Genomic DNA, 21,986 nt, shown 5'->3' on the forward strand with positions numbered 1-21,986 from the left:
GTTTCAGCATAGTGAGCTCATGGCAGGCATAATTCCTGCTGTGGGTCTCTAGTGTTGTCCCCAGTGGTGCTATGAGTCAATGATGAATGCTGTGTCCCATGGTGAGGCCGGCCCTGTGGTCATCTCTGTGCATTGCTGTTCTGAGCAAAAACATTGTTCTCAGGGCTTGGTGAGCCAGAATGTGCTTCACTTTTTTTCCCCATTCCCCCTTCATTGGCTCCTGTGTGCTCTGATAAAACAAGTCCCTCCTCTTGAGCTGTAGTTTCAGTGCTGTCCTCTGAAGTGAATCCTTCTGTGTGTGGAGGGGGTGGGGAGTGGGTGCTGTCCACTTAGTTGGTAATGGGGCCGGCCCATCAGCCCTCTCTGTGGGTTCCCTGCTTCATGTCAGTGGGTTGTGTTCTTGTCTTGGAGCTCCGGGTTTACTTTTATTTCCCCCCAAAGAAGAATTTGGGAGGTTTGAGGGGAGAAGACACGAATCATGGTGGCACAATGGTTAAGCATTAGGCAACTGACTCAATGGTCGGTTGTTTGAACCAACAGTCGCTCCACACAGGAGAGACATGGCAGAGAGCTGCCGTGAGATCACAGCCCTGGAGGCGGTTGGTTCTCCATTGGCCACACGGCTCACTGTGAGTTGGAATCAATTTGACAGCAGTGTGTTACGGAGCTCATTTACTGCCATCGCGTTGTCACCAACACATAGCGACCCTATAGGCCAGGATAGACCTGCCCCTGTGAGTTTCCAAGACTATAACTCTACTGGAGTAGAAAGTGCCATCTTGTTTTCCCTCCGTGCGACTGGGGTGTTAAGCTGCGAACCTTAGGGATCGAAGCCCAGTGTGTAACCATGACATCACGGGCTCTTAGAGTGACACAGAGACTCGCTCTTTGCCAGGGAGTCAGTGCTGACTCGGAGCAACCCTTACTGGACAGGACAGAAGTGCCCCTGGGAATTGGCGAGGCAGTTGCTTTCCAGATGCCGAGAGCTGCGGCTTTCATCAGAGAAGGGCCTGGTGGTTTTGAGCCTGCTGACCTTCTGGGTGACCGCTGAACATAAGAGAAGACTGAGAAAATAAGGTTGAAATTATATTTGCAATGCACAGAAATGGATTCACTTTTTATGAAATAGGATATGAAATAATACTAATGACAGAGGAGATGCATTCTTATTCCATGGCCAGGCAAAAAGAACAAAAAACAAATAAATATCTTCACGGCCCACAACACACTTGCTATGTGCATAATGTCTGTAGAGCCTGTGCCTGTGTGTAGTTACGTGTATGCATAAAACTCAGTGTAAAGATCCCAAACTGCCATTAAATGGACATACTAAACTAGTTGTTGTTGTTAACATTGCTGTGGCGTGATGTCATTGCATCCCTTCCAACTCATGGCCGCACTGCGGGCAGGGCATAGAACAAAACGCTGCCCGGTTCAGCCCCATCCTCATACTCAGTGCCATGTGTGAGCCAGTGGTGGGACTCAGCCCAGCCACACTGGTTTGGCAGAACAAATATCTAACTTTCGGTTGAGTATGTAGAACCAGTTATTAAAAAGGTGCTTGTAATCAGGGTTCTCTCTATGATGCGGGCTAGACACTCATCCAAAGTGGAAATCACAAGTTTACATTCCTTACTCTATTTTCAAACGTTCACCTGTGCAACAGAGTATTCTAAGTGCCTGTAGTACAGTTCATTTACCCATCGGTATAAAAATATCCATAGGCAGAACAAATTAGATGGAACTATCCTTGTAATATTGATTGATTTCATAAACTTGTTGTACTTTTGATGAATTACTACATTTTTATTCCCTGTGTTTCTTACTTCAGTAAACAAATATATAATGTCAAGAGAAAAAGTACCAAACAACCAGAGGGTGACACACTCTCATTTATTTCCACTTATGTTATGCCCCAAATTCCCATGAAATATTACGAGTCAATTGTACAATTCCTGCAGGTGTTCAAAGAGCTAGAAATATTGTCAGAACAATTGCTGAGAAGTGAAAGAGGTTTTTCAAAGATGAACATAATATGTTCAGAGAAGAGGAATCACCTAACTTTTTTAATATGTCAGACACAATGACTGTTGTCTAATTAGCTCAACATTAACGGGCTAGGATCCTACTCCTACAGTGCAAAGATGGGTAAGGGTAAAGCACACTGCCAACGATGCCCGGACAAAAGGGAAGAATATTGCAAGTGAGGACACGAACCGAGAACCAACATCTTAAATAACAGTTTTATTGGTTTTTAACAGGTATTATTTCTTTTCATTAATATTTTAACTCTTTCTGATAATATAATCTAGTTTTGTGTACCCCTTTGTTATTATTATCCATATGTAACAATAAAGTATCATTTTGTGTATATTTTTTCATACCTAAAAGGTCACCAGAGCAGCGAATTAGTGGTGAAATATATGAATCTCACCACTGGTCTGGGCCCATGCTTGCAATCACGATGTGCATCCTTCTCATTGAACGTCTTCTTTTTTGTTGACCTTCTACTTTAAGAAGCATGATGTCCTTGTCCAGGGGAGAGTCCCTCTTGATAACTTGACCAAAGTAAGTGAGACGGACTCTCACCATCTTCTTTTCTAAAGCGCATTCTACCTGTACTTTGTCCAATTAAGATTTTTTTCACTCTTCTGGTTGGTATATTCAATGTTCTTTTCCCAACACGAATTCAAAGGCATCCACTTTTCGTCAGCCTTCCTTATTCCTTGTCCAGCTTTGGCGTCCATGTGAGGCCACTGAACTTGCGAGGTCTGGGGGGAGGCACACCTACCTTCAAGGTTACATCTTTGCTCTGTAAGACTTTAAAGATGTCTTTTGCGGAAGATATGCCCGATGCATCATTTGATTTGACTGCTGCCACCTTGGTTGTTGATTTTGGATCCAACTAAAACCAGTTCCTTGACAACTTAAATTTTTTCTCCTTTTATTATGTTGTTGCTTATTGGTCCAGTTGTGAGCATGTTTATTTTCTTTATGTTGGGTTGTGATCCTTACTGAAAACTATCCTCCTTTATCTTCATCAGCAAGGGCTTCAGATCTTACTTTCATCAAGCAAGGTGTGTCACCTGCGTGTCACAGGTTGTCAATGCGTCTTCCTTCAACTCTGTAGCTGCGTTCTTCTCCATCCGGTCCAGTTTCTTGGGTTCTTAGTTCAACCTACAGATTGAGTAAGTACGGGGAGAGTATTCAACCGACACACGTCTTTTCTAATTTTAAACCATGCAGCATCACCTTTTTCTATTCAAAGACCTGTTTCTTGGTTTATATATAGGTTTTTCAGGGACATAATTAAGGGCTCTATAATTCCCATCCTTTACAATTTTATCTTTAATTTATTGTGACATACACAAATATCTTTGTACTTGCGTTGTTAAGAAACACAGATAAACAACTTTCTTGTATTCTCGCTTTCAGTCAAGATCTGTCTTACATCAGCAATAATATCGTCCTAAAATTCTAATGCTAAATATAACTTCCAAGAAATGACAGGCATTATGTAGTGCTAAAAATGGCAACTGAATCGACTGTAACATTGTCACTTAAACAAATTAAAACAATGCAATCCAGAAACACTTAATATCTCTTCATGAAAAGATACATGTCTCTATGTTGGTGGTATATTACTACACACATACCTTGTTTTTGAGCTATCTCATGTGTACATAAACCTTCTAGATATGGAAAAAGTAAATATAAAAAGCATATCTGTACTGTAATCTGTCTATATTTGAGTAAGATAAAGGTATAATATTTTAGAAAATATAGTCATTTTATTCACATTCCCAGGTAATCCCCCTGACTTGTTAAATTGGGTTGTGCTACAGATTGCTATTTACCTTTATAAAAATGACTTTTAGAAACTGATCCTCACAAGAATGGATTCAGCACTGTTTCTTTGTCAAAAACTAAGAAGTATGATGGTTATTAGACATTAATAACAATGTGCTGCAAAGTGAATGCATTCGTAATAGTGACAGTTTATCGTTTTAACTTACATTCTAACCATCAACTGATTTTTGTAATTTTCAAAACATAACTTTTAAATCTGTACAGAGTGCGTTTTAGCAAAATTTTAAACACTGAACTTATAAATCCAACTTACCAAAGCACATACATACAGTAGATCCCAATTCTATCAATCCCTAACAATTCTCAAACAGTGGGTTAGAAATGGCCCTGAATTGTTTATGTGTGTGCCTAATACGCTTTCAGATTCAGAAAAATGCAGTCTTTATCCTATTCTTCCCATAAGACCCAGGGTGCCCCCCAGAGTAGAACAAGGAATGCTGCCACCTGACTCTCTGGCAGCTTTGACTTTGACTTCTCTTTGGTCGTGAGGCACGTGCAGATGTATGGACAGGCACAGAATTGCCCTTCGCTGCTGTGGAGTTGGCGCTGTCTGTTGACAGCCTCATGTGTCGGAACACATTAGTGTTCCATGGGAATTCGGTGACTGATCTTTCAGAAATAGAGCTTCAGGCCTTTCTCCAAGGCACCTTGGGGTGGACTCGAACTTCCCACCTTTTAGTTAGTAGCCAAGTTGTTTAATGTTTACACCAACCACAGGCTGAGTGATGCAAGTGTCAAAAATAAAATGGAAAACCTGAAGCTCAAATTCCTAGACATTAGTGAGGTAAAATGGATTGGTATTGGCCATTTTGCATCAGAAAATCACATGGTTTACAATGCCAGGAATCACACGATAAGGAGGAATGGCATTAAATGCATGATCAGAAAGGACATTTTAAGATCTGTTCTGAAGTGCAGTGCTGTCAGCGGTAAGACTATATCTATCTATCTGCCTTCAAGGAAATCCAATCTGTTCAACCATTCAAATGTATGCACCAACTGCAAAAACTATAACAAGGAAATTGAAGAATTCTACCAACAATATACGTCAGATATTGATCAAACATGCAATCAAGATGCCTTGTCATTTTTGGCCATTGGAATGCAAACGGACTTCTCCAGATGAAATTCAGAGAAATCACATGGACTCCATTTGCGGGAAGAGACTGTGGAGAATCTGAAGATCAGCAGCTAACACCAAGCCTAGTGACCCTATACGGCAGGTTAGAACAGCCCCGTGGGTTTCTGAGACCGTAACTCTTTGTGGGTATGAGAAGCCTCTTCTTTCTCCCAGGGAGCGGCTAGTCAGTTTGAACTACAAACCTTGTGGTTAGCAGCCCAATATACAATCATTTTGCCACCAGGGAGGCTTTAAAAAAATTGTTCTTCGTGTGAACATTTTAAATAGCGACCTTATGCACAACTGAAGGAAACACTGCATGGTCCTGCGCCATCCTCACAAGTATCCCTACATTTGAGCCATTCTTTAGGTAGCTGCTACTACTCATTGAGGCTTGGAAATTTAATGGCGTGCTATCAGCAAACAGAGAGCCCTGGTGGTGTAGTGGGCATGAGTTGGGCTGCTAACCCCAAGGTCTACAGTTCAAAACCACCAGTCACCTCCTGGGAGAAAGATGAGGCTTTCTACACCCATGCAGAGTTACACGTGCAGAACCCACAGGGCAGTTCTAACCTGTCCTATAGGATCACTGTGAGTCAAAATCAACTCAATTGCAGTGAGCTTGAGTTGGTTTTTTTAATCCTCAAACAGTGAGTGGACTCTGAATTCCAACATTGGTGAAAGACCAGAGATCAGCTCCATTTAGTTGCTTTGCCTCTCTGTTCAAAACACTACCTAGATTCAATAGCTTTCTGTGGTTCTCGGCCTCAGTACTGTGGCTCTAGAAAATTCCTATTCAAATGCTACCGTGTCATGTAAGCAGGTAGCAAGATAAGTTACCTGTTGCCCATTATCCCATCCCAATGCCTGGAGTGAATTGGTTGGGTTTTATGGAGATTGGACTAAAGGAAATTCCCCTTTAGAAGATAACCTTTGATGGGGGACATTGCTAAGGTCTAAGGAGTTGGTTGCGACTCATATTGTTGTCCCTTAGGTACAGCAGAACACGGCACAGCCTGGTGCTGCATGCCGTCCTCACCCTTAGAATTAGTACGTTGAAGCCCATCGCTGCAAGCACTGTGTCGTCAATCCATCCTGTGAAGGGTCGTCCACTTTTTCACTGCCCTGCTCCGTATCGAGCGTGATGTCCTTTTCCCAGGGACTGGTCTCTCCTTGAGATTTTTCAGTATCCTTGATGGCTTCGCTGCTATTCCTACGGTTTCCATGGCTACTTCCTCAGAAGTAGGCAACTGTTCCTTATTCAGAGCTCGCTCATAGTCGGGAAGCTCTGCTGAAACCTGTCCACTTTAGGTCACCTGTTGGTATCTGAAATGCCACCAAGAAGGCTTCTAGCATCACCGCAACATGCACGCCATATGACAAAGCGGCAGACATGTGACAGGGAAGGAAAGGCCCTGCAGCATTGAATAGTGCACATGTATGTCAGAGATCCGAGTGCATAGAACAGAGGTGGAAGTAGCAAGCTTCCGAGGATGAGGGGACGCTGTTCTTCTCAAAGGGATGATTAGGCTGGTGCCTGCTGTCGGAGATGCCCACAGGCAGTCTAGCCTCGCAGGGATCCTGCGCCCCAGGCAAAGCCAGGGCAGCAAGTGGGCACCAAGAGTGAAGAACCCTCTGGGAAATGTCGATCACCAACCAGGAAGCAGGCAAATCCCTGGCAGCAACCACTTGCAAAACAAACACCCTAATGGACAGCCTGTGAAAAGGAAACAAAAACCTCTTTCCAGGGCGTGCTTTGCTGCTTGATTGCTTCTTCATTCCTTCCACCCGCCCCTTCCTGCTCTCTCTAGTCCCCAACCCTTCCTGATTTCAGTGAAAAACGCCTCACTTTCCACTGCCCCTCCCTTCTTGAACACAGCATTTTCTTCTGGAACATGAAGCCGTTTCGTTTCTCCTCCCTGTACTTCTGGTTTCCAGACTCACTGCCATCGAGCTGATTCCTACTGGGGACCCTACATGCCGAGGTCGAACTGTCTCCATCGGTTTCCAGAACTGTAGTGCTTTTTAAAAAGGAACAGAGAGCCTCATCTTTCTCTCAGGGAGTGGCTGGTGTTTTCGAACTCATGACTTTGAGATTAGCAGCCCAATGAGTAACCGCTCCATCACCTGGGTTTCTCTTCCAGACTAGGATATCCATAGCTCATTAACCCTTTAAAGTGTCTTCCAAAGAGAGAGCGGTCTCCTTTCAAAGAAGTCAGAATGTTTGTGACCTCACGTGCAATGTGGAAGGCTGCAGTTTAAGAACTAACAGTTGTTTTCAAATCAGGAGACATATTTACTTAGCAACAGGAATAGGTGAATACAAAAATAATATGTGTGCTTGGTTATATTATTAATAACTCGAAATTATTTTTGCACATGTTAAATTCTTCATTGGTCTACAGTGTTTACAAAGTCTATTCTAAACCCTGAAACAGATTTTTTAATGTCTTTTAGTTTAGTATTTTAAATATTATTGATATGATAATGAGTGTGTGATCTAAATGACAGAATATGGCACTTACAGTTTCTTTCTGTTCACTGTGCATATTGAGAAACATATGAACACATAGCTGTGTCTTTATTGGGATGACATGTTATATGAGTGGCTCATAAAAAAATTCACTGCCATTGAATTGATGCCGAGGGAGTAGAAAGCCCTCTTTCTCCCTGAGTGGCCAATAGCTTCAGAACATGCTATTTGTTTCCGATGAGCAGAGTAGAATGCCAGTGCCTTTGAGTCTGGTATTGAGCCCGGGCCAGAATGTCTGTATTATGAAACAAGGTCCGTCCTCATCTCTAACCTGAAAAAAACCATCCTGTGGGGCATTTCGTTTACAAATAACCAAGTGAACACCTGCTCACCATTATTTACGAGCCTTTCACATGCTTAAGTGCCTCCCTCACAGTCTTCCCTTCCTGGTTATTGTGCACCGGTGTCCCGGCTCCAGGTTCCCCATTTCTCATGTCACCATGAGCCTCTGCATGGAAAGCAGGGGCCGAATAAAGTACTGCCCAGCAGGAAGGTGAAGCAAAGAACATCCCTCACAGCGGACTCGGCCTTATACATGGGTCCCTCTTCCAGGGAAGATCTGTAGTCATGGAGTCTTTGCCACCACACACACCCAGAAGGCCCAGCGTATGTTATGTGTATAATGGACTGGTATGAAATCTACCCAATGACCAGGTGCCCCTTTATCATTCATTCCAGTCGGAATCATTTCAGTCTTCAGAAAGACATTTCAGATATCCGTTTGTTGTTGGACTCCGTCTATACAAGAATTCTCTTTAGAGCGCATACCCCCGTGGTTCTCTCTCTCTGTTCTCTGTGTTATAAGGTGTGAGATACATCTCCTTGAGGCACATGAGTCAAACCAGCTGCTGTGGAGGAGACTAACTGGCAGTGACCTATGTGGGCTTGTTTTCTTCTTTCCCTCTAAATCACTTCAAGTTACTTACAAGTATTTTATTAACCTATAGCTTTTGTATTTATACAATAATAATGCAGTCTCTAATCATCTGCCTTACTTTTACTTCTAATTTTGCTCCATTTTCTAATATCTTTTACTTTGATCATAGTTGCCCCCGGCAATTCCATTGTATGGCAGAGCTGCAGTATACCTGATACAGCACTGGCTTTCCATCCTCATCCATTTCATTTCCGAAGAGAGAGGGACACGCATTATTTGAAAGACAGTTACTGTCCACCTTCTCCTTCTCCAGCCCACTGACCACTTAGTACGTGTCTTCCCAAGGAAGAAGGAAGGGGATTACTCATATAGCTAATCTTGGTTACTGAATATGCTCTTAGGGATTCTCCGTAGCACTGAGCTGAGTATCTCAGTCCCTAGTCACAGAGGAAAAGGCTGCCGGCAAACACAGCAGTTCTCCCGACAACAGTTGCTTTTCACACTTTTGGTTGGTGGATGGGTGATCCTCTCTCCCTCTCTCTCTCTCTCTCTCTCTTTCTGTAAACGTTCTGCCTAATCTGGCCTAATTAAATTACGTGTCCACCCTCAACTCAGTTGAGTATATGCCTTCCCCTGTATTGTTACATCCACAATCTACTTTCTTATCCATATTCTTATCTCACCTGCTAGGTTACAGGCTCTTTATGTTTCTTTGCCTACGCCAAAGACAATCTATGTATTTCGAAGGAAGGTATTTAATTAAAATTCATTGAGATAGAATAAATCTTCTCATTTAAAATTAAGTCGCAAGGAAGAGGCCAGAACACAAGGGTCTTTAGTACTGAGGATTCAGCCTAATAAATAAATTATTTCCCAAGTCAAGCTGCTTGTCCAGTACCATGTCTTCAGACTAACAGTGAAATTCAGTGGCATGGTCTCAAACTCTGCCTGTTGTCCTTGACTTCACAGGGTAGATCCCTACTCCCCACCCCCACCCAAAAAAATTAGCACAAAACTCACTGCCATTAAGTCAATGCTGACTCATAGTGACCTGCTATGGTTTTCCGAGACTGTAAGTGTTTTAGGGCGTAGAAACCCAGTTTTCCTCCCTCGGAGCTGCTGGTGGTTTAGAACTGCCGACCATGCAGATCGCAGCCCAATGCTTAACCACCACAGCAAAATAGCCTTCCTTTTTCCCTCTAGCTGAGAAAGAAGTGGAGACATCACCATGACTGTGAAAGCACACCTGAGCTGACCAGAAGTGGGAGGGTCACGGAGAGTGACCAGACTCCTAAGTACCGATTTACTCTCCTTGCTGATTTGGGGTCTTGGGCACGTGTGGAAGGAGGGCCATGGACAACACCAAACTGAAATGGCAGGAACACCAGGCATGCACTGCCATTGGCAGCATGGTAAAAAAAACTAGCTGGGGGAAGAGAAATCTGAAGCAACTCTTTCACTTGATTTCGTCTCAGTTTCTTCATTAACCAAAGCAGGTCTTACACTGAATATAGGTAGACAGCCAAACCTACTGTCACTGAAAGGCATTGCCACCTATTTTGCACAAGCTGTTTCTCCACTTGTGAGATTCAGGGCTAAACAACACAGATAATGGTAGAAAGTATGTCCACATTAAGAGGGAAATTCATCTTAACATATGCAAAAGAGGATTTAAAATTTTGTGAAATTAAATACACTGACGTGAAATTTACTTTTGCTTAAGGGAGAGAGAGAATTTGCTTTCAACATATAACAAACCAAAAAACCAAATTCACTACCGGCAAGTCGATGCCAACTCACGGTGACCCTATAGGACAGGGTCGAACCGCCCCTGGGAGTTTCTGAGAATGCCACTCTTGACAGAGTAGAAAACCCTGTCTTTCTCAGAGTGACTGGTGGTTCAAACGGCTGACCTGGTAGTTAGTGCCCAACTCGTTCGAAGCCTGTGTCACCAAGGCTTCTACTTTTAACAAAAGATGCTCCTTTATATATTTGCTCTGAGATGAAGACACTAAAGATTCACTGGTGGAATTTTCACCTTCCCAACAGGATACCCGGGTTCAAACCCCACCAGTACACCTCATGTGCACCTGCCACCCATCTGTCATTGGAAGCTTGGGTGCTGTGATGCGGAACGGGATTTTAGTAGCACCTTGAGACTAAGACCAGGTAGGAAGAAAGCCCCTAATGGCCTACTCCCCAAAATCAGCCAATGAAAGCCGCATGGATCAAAATGACCCTATCCGCAATGGATCCTGGCGCTAGATGACTCAGGACTGGTTCCATTATGTGTCGAGTCACCCTGGGTCTGGAGCCCCCTCCTCTGCAGCCAGCAACCACAAATCAGTGTTCAGCTGTTATTGCGGTGGTGTGCCACAGCATCTATTCCAACCCATAGCGACCTCGTAGGACAGCGTGGAACTGCCCCGAGGATTTCCTCAGCTCTCGTCTTTCGAGAAGTCAATTGCCAGGATTTTCTCCCTGGCAGGGCCTGGTGGGTTGGAATTGCCAACTTTGGGGTTATTGTCTGATCACTAAGCCACCTTCACCATTGGACCACCAGGACTTCGGTCTTTACTCGTTAGAAAATGGTGGGGTGGTCGTGGCTGTGAGGTACCCTCAAGTCAGCCATGACTCGTCATGACCATGACCCTCAGTACAACACAGTGAAAGTGTTCCAGTCCTGCACCCTGCTCAGGACCATGGCATTGTTTGAGCCCGTTGCTGCAGTCACGGTGCCAGTACCTCTCATCCAGGGCCTTCCTCTTTTTGTGGTTGACCTTTTTTTTAATAACTGGGATGACCTTCTCCAGGGACTGCTCCCTCCTGATGACCTACCAAAGTATGTGAGATGCAGTCTCCCTCTTGTTGCTTCTAAGGAGCATTCAGGCTGTACTTCTAATGAAAATGTGTTCTGCTAGCAGCCCGTGGCACATCCAATATTCTTGATGAGCACTGTAATTCAGATGCCTCAATTATTCTTCGTTCCTCCTTTTCCCAGTTGTGTATGCATATGAGGTGTTTGAAAACAGACCAGATGAAATTTGATGCATGTGAGTCCTCAAAATGACATATTTATTTTTAACATTTATTTTTTATAAACATTTTTTAACACTTAACAAGGACTTTTGCAACAGATTTGCCCATGGCAATAGATCATTGGTGTGGTAGATTTTTAATTATTTGTCAGTTTGAGGATTAAGAGTATAGGGGTGGAGTCTAGCTGGTCAACCAGACCAAGGAGGCCGCTGTGTGGGCATGGCTTTCTCCTGAGGATTCTGGGAAATCTGGTACTTCCTCCTTGGAGGCAGAAGACACCCCTCTTTCTCTGCTACTCCCTGGGAGACATTGCAGCTGACAAGACCTCTGAAGCCAGAGAAACCACGTAGAGACCCCTGCCAGTGCTGAGATGCTTTTAACACCACTGGAGCCAAAGACTTTCTACCCACTGACCTGTGATCATCCTGCATTCGTCATCGTTGCATGTGTTTCGCGAGTCTGAAGACACATATAGGCTAGTATCGGACTTATGGACTTGGACTGGACTAGGTTGGGATGCGTTCTCAATGTTCAATTACTCTTGAATATAAAACTTTTTTTAGACATAGGCGTGTTTATGAATGTGTTTCTCTAGTCTACCCAGACTAACCCACTTGGATTTCTTGACTGCTGCTTCCAGGAGCATTGATTGTGGAGTCACGTAGAATAAAGGCCTTGACGACTTCCAACATTGACTGTCCAGTCATGAGGATGTTCATTTTCTTTGTGTTGAACAGTCATGCAGACTGAAGACTGTGATCTTTAATATATCATCGGTAATTGCTTCAAGTCCTCTTCACTTTCAGCAAGCAAGGTTGTGTCATCTGCTTATCACTGGTTGTTCATGTGCTGGGTGATTGTGTCATCTGCTTATCACTGGTTGTTAATTCCTCCAATCTCCATGCCTTGTTCTTCATATCGTTCAGCGTCTCTGCTCAGCATACAGACTGAGTCACATATGGTAAAAGGATACAACTCTGACACCCATGTCTTCTGATTTTAAACCATGCACCATCCCCTTTATTCCGTTCAAACAACTGCCTCTTGGACTGTGAAAAACTCTTAAATTTGTAAAATAAAGAATAATTAGATGCATGGAATGGCCATACAGGGAGCCCTAGTGGTGTTGTGCCTACATATCGAGCTGCTAACCTTAATATCACGAGTTCAAATCCACCGGTTGCTCGTTGGTAAAAAGAAGAGACTGTCTGCTCCCATAAAGATTCATTTTAAGTCTCTGAAACCCCAAGGAACAGTTCTACGCTGTCTTATAGGGTCACTGAGTTGGAATCAACACAATGGCAGCCAGCATGAAGTTTTTTGAACTGGTGATAAAACCAGTCTGCTGTAGAAAAGCCACAGAGTAAAGGCGTTCAAGGTAATGAATGCAAGTAGTGTAAGAGCCTCTTCATTCAGACACATGAGACTGGATATGAATTATTTACACTGTGATTCTCTCAGTCTTTCCCTTATCTATAGTTCTAAGCAGAATGCGGAGGTGTTTTTTACTTTTACATTTGTGTTTTTCTTTCATACTTAAAAGTTTTTTTGTTTTTGTTTGTAAAGAAATGACTGCCAAGTTAGTGCTTTCCCCCTGGTCTACTTTGCATAGGAAATGTGTGAAAGCCTCCTGCTTTGTCTGTGAAGAGGAACACGCACTGTCTGTCTGAAGTCGTCATTGTATTCATCCTGTGTCATTACCCAGAACCACAGTTTGAAACATATGGCTGATAATGTGCATCTTGTTGGAATCAACGGTTTTATCAGCAACAGGAATTCAGTGGCCAGTCCACTTTCTTCTTATTATTGTTATTCTAAATTTCTTTTTAAAAAGAACGAAAAGAAAAAGAACTTTTACTAACTCACACTCTTGTTAGCTGCTGTCACGTTGGTCCTCATGGGGACCCCATATGCAACAGGGTTTCAGGGCTCTCCTGGGCTGTCATGAGGCCTTTCTTCCAGTCCAGCTGAATGTGGAAGCTCTGATGACATCCGTTCAGCATCCTAGTAATAGGACAAAACTGTTTGCTGACAATTCTACCATTGAAATATTGACTCACTCTGACTCATGTATATTTCAAAGTAGAACTCCACTCCATAGGTTTTCATGGTTCTGGCCAGTTGGAAGCGGATCGCCTTTATTTTGTGGCACCCCTGAGTGGGGTCCAATTGTCAACCCAACCCTTCAGTTAGCAGCCAAGCACTAAACCATTTGCACCACCCACAGACTCTTTACCAAATAATACCAGCTATCATTTATTGAACCCTTAGTATGGTTCAAACATGGTGCCAAGTGTTTTCCTTGGTTTAGCTCATCGATCCTTTTGCATAGCTCTGTGACATAGGGACTCTGATGGAACAGGAAATGGAAGTATTCCTTTGCCGAAGTCCATTGCTGTTGAGCCGATTCTGACTCCTAGTGATTCTACAGGGCAGTGTAGATTTGCCTGCCCCCTTAGGGTCTTTACAGAAGCAGACTGCCACATCTGTCTCCGTGGCCTGCTGTCCTCCGCGGTGCCTCATCTCAAGGCTGCTTTCCTGCCCTCTCGCTCTCTCTTGTGGTCTCAGTGCTGTGGCCTCTGCTGCCTCCATCACTTCAGGCAAGTTTCCCCCAAGTGCCCCACTGGGTGACTCTTCTTCCATGATGGTCATGGGATTCCCATTCCTGCTTCGGACATGACTCTCTCATCCCCGGTTAGAGTCCAGTTCTCGAGTTAGAGTGCTCTACACCTGATTTACATAAATCCATACGTATTTGTACCTTAGTTACAAAGATTACAGAAGAGTCCTGTTCAGCAGTTGCACTTGACCACTCTGTGTGAGGGCACAGAGCTACCCTATCCCGCCTCCCTCGGTGGTGCCGGGCATGCAGGGAAAATGAGTGCAGTCGGTTAAGGGTTGAGCTGCAGCAGGGAGGGCTTGTGAGCACAAGCCTGAGGAGCTGCCGCCTCCCCCGATGACCTCCAGTGAAGCAGTCTCTCCCTTCCCTGTGCCTTCACAAGATCTCCACTGAGCAGGACCTCCTGCCAATCCTGTCTGTGTTTAATTGTATAGGAAGGCGATTGAGGTAATGTCCCCACAGCTAGGAAAGCCCATGTCTAAGGGGGGAGATAAATATGTCAACAAATAGTTCTGAAATGCATATTGAATATAAAAAGCCAGACAAGATGATGGGAGCCAGCAGCAGGGTAGGCAGCAATGCTAGCCTGGGTCCCTGAGCCGCAGCCCACCGGAGGGCACAGAGCACCAGCTGGGGACCATGTGTAGTCACCAAGGACTGCCGTCCTCTCGCCTTACCGTACTGCTAATCAACTGAAAATGGTTGTGTAGACCTTAATTACACAGCCATTGCTCTGTGGCCCCCAGGATTGTTCAGAAGAGATGTCATGCCCACTCCAAGACCCTTATTCTTAAGATAGGATCTCCAAATATAGTTTTGTTGATTTTTCAAGAGCTACCTAACCACTAATCCAAAGCTGTGATCCATTTAAATACAGCTGAAACCTGATCTGTTTAAATAATGGCTCACCACAGGGTTCTGATGAACAGTCAAGGAACAAGTCTGCCTTCTGCGTCAGAGCTCCCATTAGAAGTTCGCTTTACAGAACGACCTGACAACTAGTCCTCTATAAACTGATAGTGTTTACAACCCCTGGGTTTATGAAATAACTTAAATGTATTGTAAAATATTTTTAAAGGAGCTGTGGGATTATGATTGTTTCTTTTCCTATTGAGCTAGCAACTACTATATTACAATATTTCACTGGTAGAAGTTTATAACGATCCCGTTTTGTGGCAACTTACAAAAACGTTACTTCAGTAATAGTTGTAAATGCTTTGGTAGATCTTCTATGCTTATAGCTCAGTTATTCTGTTTCCTCTCTCTCTCCCTCTCTTCCTCACGAAGTTGAGTCAGCAACAGAAGCATATTCAAATTAGACTGGTCATACAAGAGGGGGGAATCTGACTGTCGGGTGGGTGGAGGGGAAAGCAGCAAGTTTGTGTCAGTCTTTTGTGTTTCAGCAGCTGGATTCATCGCTACCATGGCAACGGACCACATGATGAGGTGTATTATATTGCTGTGTGTGGAGCACTAGGGGGAAGAATGAACACAGCTTTTTATTGAAGTTAAAGGTTACTTTGGAGTTTCTTCTGGGGAAGTGTGTAAGGTCGAACGCTCTAGCTTTCGGCATATGTAGTATTTCAGAGGAAGGCTGAAGGGCGTGTTGGTGCATTTCACTACGAAACCAGGTAAGGCACAATGGAATCTATGAAATCGAACCCCTCGTTACGCGCTCGGTCACAGTGGCATAACTTTCGGGGTGGAATTTCACTGTGGTCCCCACCCCCCACCCCCACATGGGCACTGGACACAGTTTTCCTGACCGTCCTCTTGCCCCTGCCCTCTTTGAGTCCATCTGTTTTGAATTTGGGGGCCTAAAATGTCGTGTTGATAGCTCTGTGATCGTATGTGTAAGTAAATGGATTCTGGAAAGGAAGAGGTGGTAACATAATGGAGCATCTTCAGATCGATGTGCAATTCAGTCGAGTGTTTTCTTGTTTGTTTCCTTCTGCGGAAATGGTCCACTTCTCTCCCAGGATGGCTCATTAGTGGCCGTTGGTCCAAAGGCACTTGTAGATGATATTAGATGAAGCCGTTGTGCTCCCAGATGACATTTGATGTATTTACTGTAGCTCACTTGGGATTCTGTTTTGTTTGCACCCCTCCCTTTTTTATTATATTATTGCCAACTTCATCCAACCTGAATAGCTCAGTTGATTCTAGAGTTTTATCACTTTAAAAAATGTTTATTGGTATTCTTTGAGCTATGGTGGTTGTACGTGTGTCATTTAAAAGTAGAAATGAAAACAGATAGTTGACTACAAGGTGAACTCGCTTTCACTACAGACACTGGTAGAAATCCACCGTAAACAATCGAGTGTGGCTTGGTGAAGCTTCAATTCCCAGAGCGCAGAAAGCTCCTCTTGCCTTGTTTACGTATCACCGTAGCAGCCACTGAAAGTGGGGGAGGTCTTAACGGGCACACAAAACAGCACAATAGAAAAGAGGAACATTCTTTAATAATAACATAGTTTTTGCTGCCAGCGGTCTTCATTTCTGCTGCTGTTTGAGACTGTTGTTCTCACAAGACATTTGGGTTTTCTGTTGACCTATGCGACTTCTCTCCTTTCTAAACAAAGTTGTCTTGGCAGCTAGAGGGACAAAGCCTAACTAAACAAAGTCAGGTCCATGTGTGATTCGAGCATCGTTGATGTTCACCTGGAATATTTCATGTAGGAAACTCTTTTAAAATGACTTTGTTAATTAGCATCAGTTAATTTATTTGCTTCTCGTTGGCACTGGTTAGGATAAAAGCCAATAAGTTATCCCAAGTTTAGTCATATGCCACTTTATATCGGGAAGGGAAACATACAGATATCGTCCTCATGGTTGCTCTGTGATCTCCCTTGCTGTTTCTTTGGCCTTTCTGGTTCTCATGGGTCCAGGTACCCTTTAAGTGTGAGAGAGGGGTTATAATTATTATTCAGCCCAATTTTGATTTCAAATAAAGGGAGTGGTTTCCAACAAGTAGCAAAGCATTATAATGGCACTTAATCTTTTTTAAATGTTCATTCTTGAAACTGAACTCATCTTTTTTCCTTTTCACTTAATTGAGTACAACCCATTCTCTGATTGGTGTAGCTCTGGAAATGCCCTTCCAAGCACAAAATAATTTCACTAGCTTGAATTGTTATTCCTGAAGTATTGGATGGTCCCAAAGAATTGTCAAAAGATGTTACTTAGTTTAAAATTTTTCAAGTGTGAAATTCTCCGAGCAGACAATATCTCTGATAGAAACTCATGTTTTCGTTGTTGGAGAAATAAAAGCAAGAGGGAGGGAAAGAATGAGGCACAGAGAGAAGGTGGTTGAAATGACATCACTAAAAGAATTAGTGCTTTGCTGTTCCGTGTTCTAAATTTGTGATAAGTCACAGATTGTTTCTGTGATTGATTGAGATGTTTCTTTTATTCACTGAAATGAAATATTTTTGTGAATCCTCCAGTCGGATTGGGTTCCGTCACTTGTTGCTGTGGCCTCTGTTGTCAGCCAGTTTAGAACGGACAGAAACGGTGTGGAAGCCACCCTGACCTCCCAAGCGTCGCTGCCTTAACAAGATGCAAGGAGAACCCGACTCCACCTCAGCCCACGGCCAATGCCAGGAGGCAGAGGCCGGACACCTCTCTACCCACTACCCTTCTTGACCATAGTCTGACACCAACCGTCTCTCCCACAGGACCCCACTTCCCTTCCCTGCCAGATTTGATCATGGGTTGCGATGACCACACAGAACTCAGACAATACTCTCAATTAGGACATTCAGTGATGAGGTTAACCATTCAGGATGAGAAAGGTGAAGGATACAGTTCATGTTTGCAGTGGTTTTGTTGTGGTTTGTTTGCTTGTTGGTTTGTCAGTCATACCACTAGGCACACCTCTCTGAGGTCCTTAGCCTCTCAGCCACATAGCCCCTTGGCCTCTGCCCTGCGTAAGCAAGTGTGACAACGCTCTTTTAGTTGTGGTCAGTGCTGAAAGAGCACTCTACTCTGTAAGCCAGCGCCGTGCCCGAAGGCTCTCAGCACTGCGTATTCAGGGACCTGCGAAGCTTACCTCTCTGTCTCCTGGTCTCTACTGTCCCCTCGTGCCGCTGCCTGTGCTGCTTCCACTGTAGAATTTCAGGGCCAAAAGACAAGCACTGTTCAGAGCGCTCTTTTCTTTCTGTTCGTGAGAGTCCCCACTTTGGCTTCTGGGATGGCTCCCTTTCTACCCAGTGGCATAACAAAACTGATCAAGCCAAACTTTCACGTCTCATACGCCTGATTCGCATGCTCCGACCTGCAGTCACCTGATGAGAGCTACTATGACTATAACTAGCAAGCGCTAGACTTGTGCAAAAAACAGTACATACTAAAACCTCTGGGGTCTTTATTCATCTCACACTCGCTCAGGTGCCCCCATCTCTTTTTGAGGTGACCACGACTGAGGGGCTCTGTAAAGCGAAAGCTTCATTGCTTGAGTATTTGAGGTTCTTAGGAACTGAAATTTGACTTTCAGTGCCCTTGCTTTAACTGAGAAATGTTGCCAAGATGTGTTTGGCTGGATCATATTTTTGTAAATTTTTGCTTACATTATGTGTTATTGCTAATTGTGAATGATTGACACTATTTCCTAGCATCATAACTTTAATTTCTAGAGTTCCCTAGGCTCTCAGACAAAGAGCTAATGATCTGCAAACGTTTACCTCTATTGAAGAACTAGATGTTCAACAGATTTATCAAAAGGAAGAATCCAATTGACTGCTTCTATGAAACTGATCATTTTTGGACCCCATGGCAGTATTTATAAAGTACATTAAGGCCAGTAGATGAAGCTGAATGAAGATTATATGTCAGCACACTAATTTTAGGAGTTGCTGTTTCTTAACCAGTGCATTCATTGAAGCAGAATTTTCTATTGACCACCAAGTAAAAATATAATCATAATAATAATGTGGAAAGAATTAAAGTATTCTGAAACTTTTCACATAAAAAAGAAACAAAACTAAATGTAACATGTCGATGAAGATGATGGTGATTGTGAAAATAACTCTAATGATTAATTTGGAGAATAAGAAGGCTTAGTTAGAAAGATCTTGGCTCTTTGTGTTGCAAAATGCCAGTGTTTTCAGAAAGAAGCTGAGAAGTTCTAGTGGGTAGTAGGATTCTCAGAAATTTGCTTTCAAATTTAATTAATTCCATTAATAGCATTTATAAATCACTAACAATAGGCATGCTTGTTATACTCGTACCATACCTGATTATAAAGGATGCTGGCTTTGTATGATCAGCAATAGGTTCTTTCACCAAAAATGATTAAATTTATCAAGAACTGTGCAATGTGTGGGTCTCTATCTGATGGGAAAGGGGTGAGTACATTACTAAGAATGAACAATATGTTTCTTTTTAAAAATACAAAAAAAGAGGGAATCAACTGGTCTTTCTTTTATGACAGTATAAGCTTGATATATTTTAGAGTGATAATATTATAATAATAGCTCACTCTCATATTATGTTCTATTATGAAAGTAGTCTAGCGCTGCCATAACCAAATACCACAAAGTGGGTATCTTTGAAGACCATGAAATTCATAAGATGAGAATAAGGGGTGATGATGTAGAATACACCATGGCAGCCCCATTGACCATGCTGAAGGTTCTACCTCTGCTGAAGGTTCTACCTGTCTTCTGTGAACTCTCGACTTCTGTACCCTGAACACATTACGACACTAGATACCATTAAGGAATTCGTATGAGTAGCAGTGCAGAAAATAGACCGGCGAGAGTCCATACAGCATAGAGGGACAAAGAGTGACTGGGTTAATGCAACAATCTTGAACTTGGCTGAGGGAAGTTCTGAGTTGAAACAGTGAACACAGAATTTAAAATGGAGTTGTGTCAGTTGCTAGCATGACAGTAAGTCAGGTAACGAGCATCTAACTTATTTTTTAAGCCTCTCTAGAAATGGTCAATCATTGTATGCAATACCAGAGCAAGGTTATTGTGACCATGGAAGCTGAACATAAAATATGTTGGTTTTGCTAACGAGACCAATCTGTAAATCTCCTGTTAAAGGCAAGCGCTACTGCAGCCTCTCTTTTCTTAAACTGTCTGGCAAATGACACACTCGTTTGGGGCTGTCGGGTAGCTGAGGTGGGAGCTTGATGAGAGTTTCCTCTCGTGGAAAGCTGGGGGTTCTTTGAGACTGATAAGTAGTGATTTTTTTTTTCATTCCACTATACAAGACTCTAAAGTAGGACGTTTCGGGGTCATTGAAAAGGGTCCAAAGTAATTGTTATTATTACGATGGAAACAATCTTCTAAATTCCTGATCCCGGTGCTGTCCACGTTGCCTTGAGCTGCCGTCACAAAATCCCAGAGTGGGAAGCTTTGAGGAACAGAACAGGGTCGTCTGACCGTTCTGGAGGCCGGAGGTTCACATCAGGTGTGAGACAGGTTGACTCCTTCTGCAGGTGTTGAGGGAGAAAAGCGGTTCATGCCATCTCCTGGCTTCCGGCCATCTGCCGTGCTCAGCTGGCTGCTGTTTCTCCCACCGTCCACATGTCTCCAGTCTTTCTCTGTCCTACTCTCGGGGTCCATTCTCCTCTTTTAAAAACCCCACGGGACTGGGACTAGGCCTCTCGTCCACCCTGCGCTGACAGATTCTCAGGTGAATGGAAAGAAAGGTGTGGAGATCGTGTCTTCAAACAAGGCTACAAGAATGGATACTAGGAGTTAGGGCTTCTCTTTTGGGAAGACAAGTCTACCTATAACAAGTACATTATTATTCTCTTGACATATTATAGATGTGTTGGGGGTTTTTTTGGTCCTGCTAGTTATAAACCATCATCCAGTCTGTGGGGAAAAGATGGAGCTTTCTACTCTCATAGTTATGAGAGTAGAGCTTTCTGCTCTCGTCAAGAGTTACTCTCATAAAGAGCTTTCTACTCTCATAAAGAGTAGCACAGGGATACTCACCCCTGAGTCGGAATCAGCTTGGTGGCAGTGAATTTGGTTTGGGAGTACATCTGAGATTATTAATGGGTTGGAAGGCATCAGAAGCTATTGTCCCAGCATCACGTCCCTCACTCTTTTCTGCATTTGATTTCTTCCCAAGTCTTCCTGATCATGAAGTTGGGGAAGAGGGTTGGGAAAATGGAATGGAAGAACAGGAAGTAGAGTGGGGTCTTGCTGAGTGTGAGCTGAGTGGGGAAAGAGCTATTCCCTAAAGGCATGAACAGTTGCCTGACTTGGGCAGGAACTGTCAGCTACAGGCAAGGGGAGGAGGAGTGGCCACTTTCCATGGGATGTACTAAACATGTCATTCTCTCCAACAAGTTGTTTGGCTATCAGACAACCCAACATTCAGAAAATCGGCCCGGCAGACATATTTCTGGAACACATTACGTGAACGTTTTTAGGTTGTCTGATGTAATAAAATAGAATACTCTCTAAGTGCCTGACACTGTTCAAAGTGCTTTTTGTTTAACTCACTTAATCTTAAATGAATTAACCTTCATTTAGAAAACAGAACTTAGTACCTAGAAATGAGCATGGTGGGACAGTGTTTAAGGGCTTGGCTCCTGACCAGAAGGGTAGGGTTTCAACCCCCATCAGCTGCTCCGTGGAAGACAGTCGCCTGTCTTCTTTTGTAAAGATGTAAAATATTGAAAACCCTCTGGGGCAGTTGCATCCTGCTCTGTATGGTTGCGGTGAGTGAGAATCAACTAGAGAGCTCACAACAACAACAATAACAACGGCAAACACATTGAAATCACAGAGCCATGCAAGTAATTAGTATCCCTCAGTTCATCTGCACAACGATCCCAAGAGCTAAGCAATCTTTTTTAATTTTATTTTATTGGGGGCTCTTACACAATCCATACATATATTCATTTTGTCAAACACATCTGTACATATGTTGTCAACATCTTTTTCAAAATGTTTTCTTG

The 21,986-nt window shown here is 43.3% G+C and overlaps 1 protein-coding gene across 13 annotated transcripts in view; it reads left to right on the forward strand.

Moving 5' to 3' along the window:
- DTNA (dystrobrevin alpha) overlaps nt 1-21,986 on the forward strand; it is a 373,548-nt gene that overhangs the window by 155,674 nt on the left and 195,888 nt on the right. The window contains exon 1 of one of the 13 annotated variants that reach the window (XM_045296182.1): nt 15,641-15,690. The exons of the other annotated variants lie outside the window; for them this stretch is intronic. The gene's annotated coding sequence lies outside the window, so the exon portion shown is untranslated. Of the gene's footprint in view, nt 1-15,640; nt 15,691-21,986 lie in introns of those variants that run through there. 13 annotated transcript variants of the gene reach the window in all.

This window comes from Echinops telfairi, unplaced genomic scaffold, assembly GCF_000313985.2.
Source record: "Echinops telfairi isolate 266 unplaced genomic scaffold, ASM31398v2 ScPeMD7_7400;HRSCAF=8409, whole genome shotgun sequence".
In the NCBI taxonomy this organism is placed as follows: domain Eukaryota; kingdom Metazoa; phylum Chordata; class Mammalia; order Afrosoricida; family Tenrecidae; genus Echinops; species Echinops telfairi.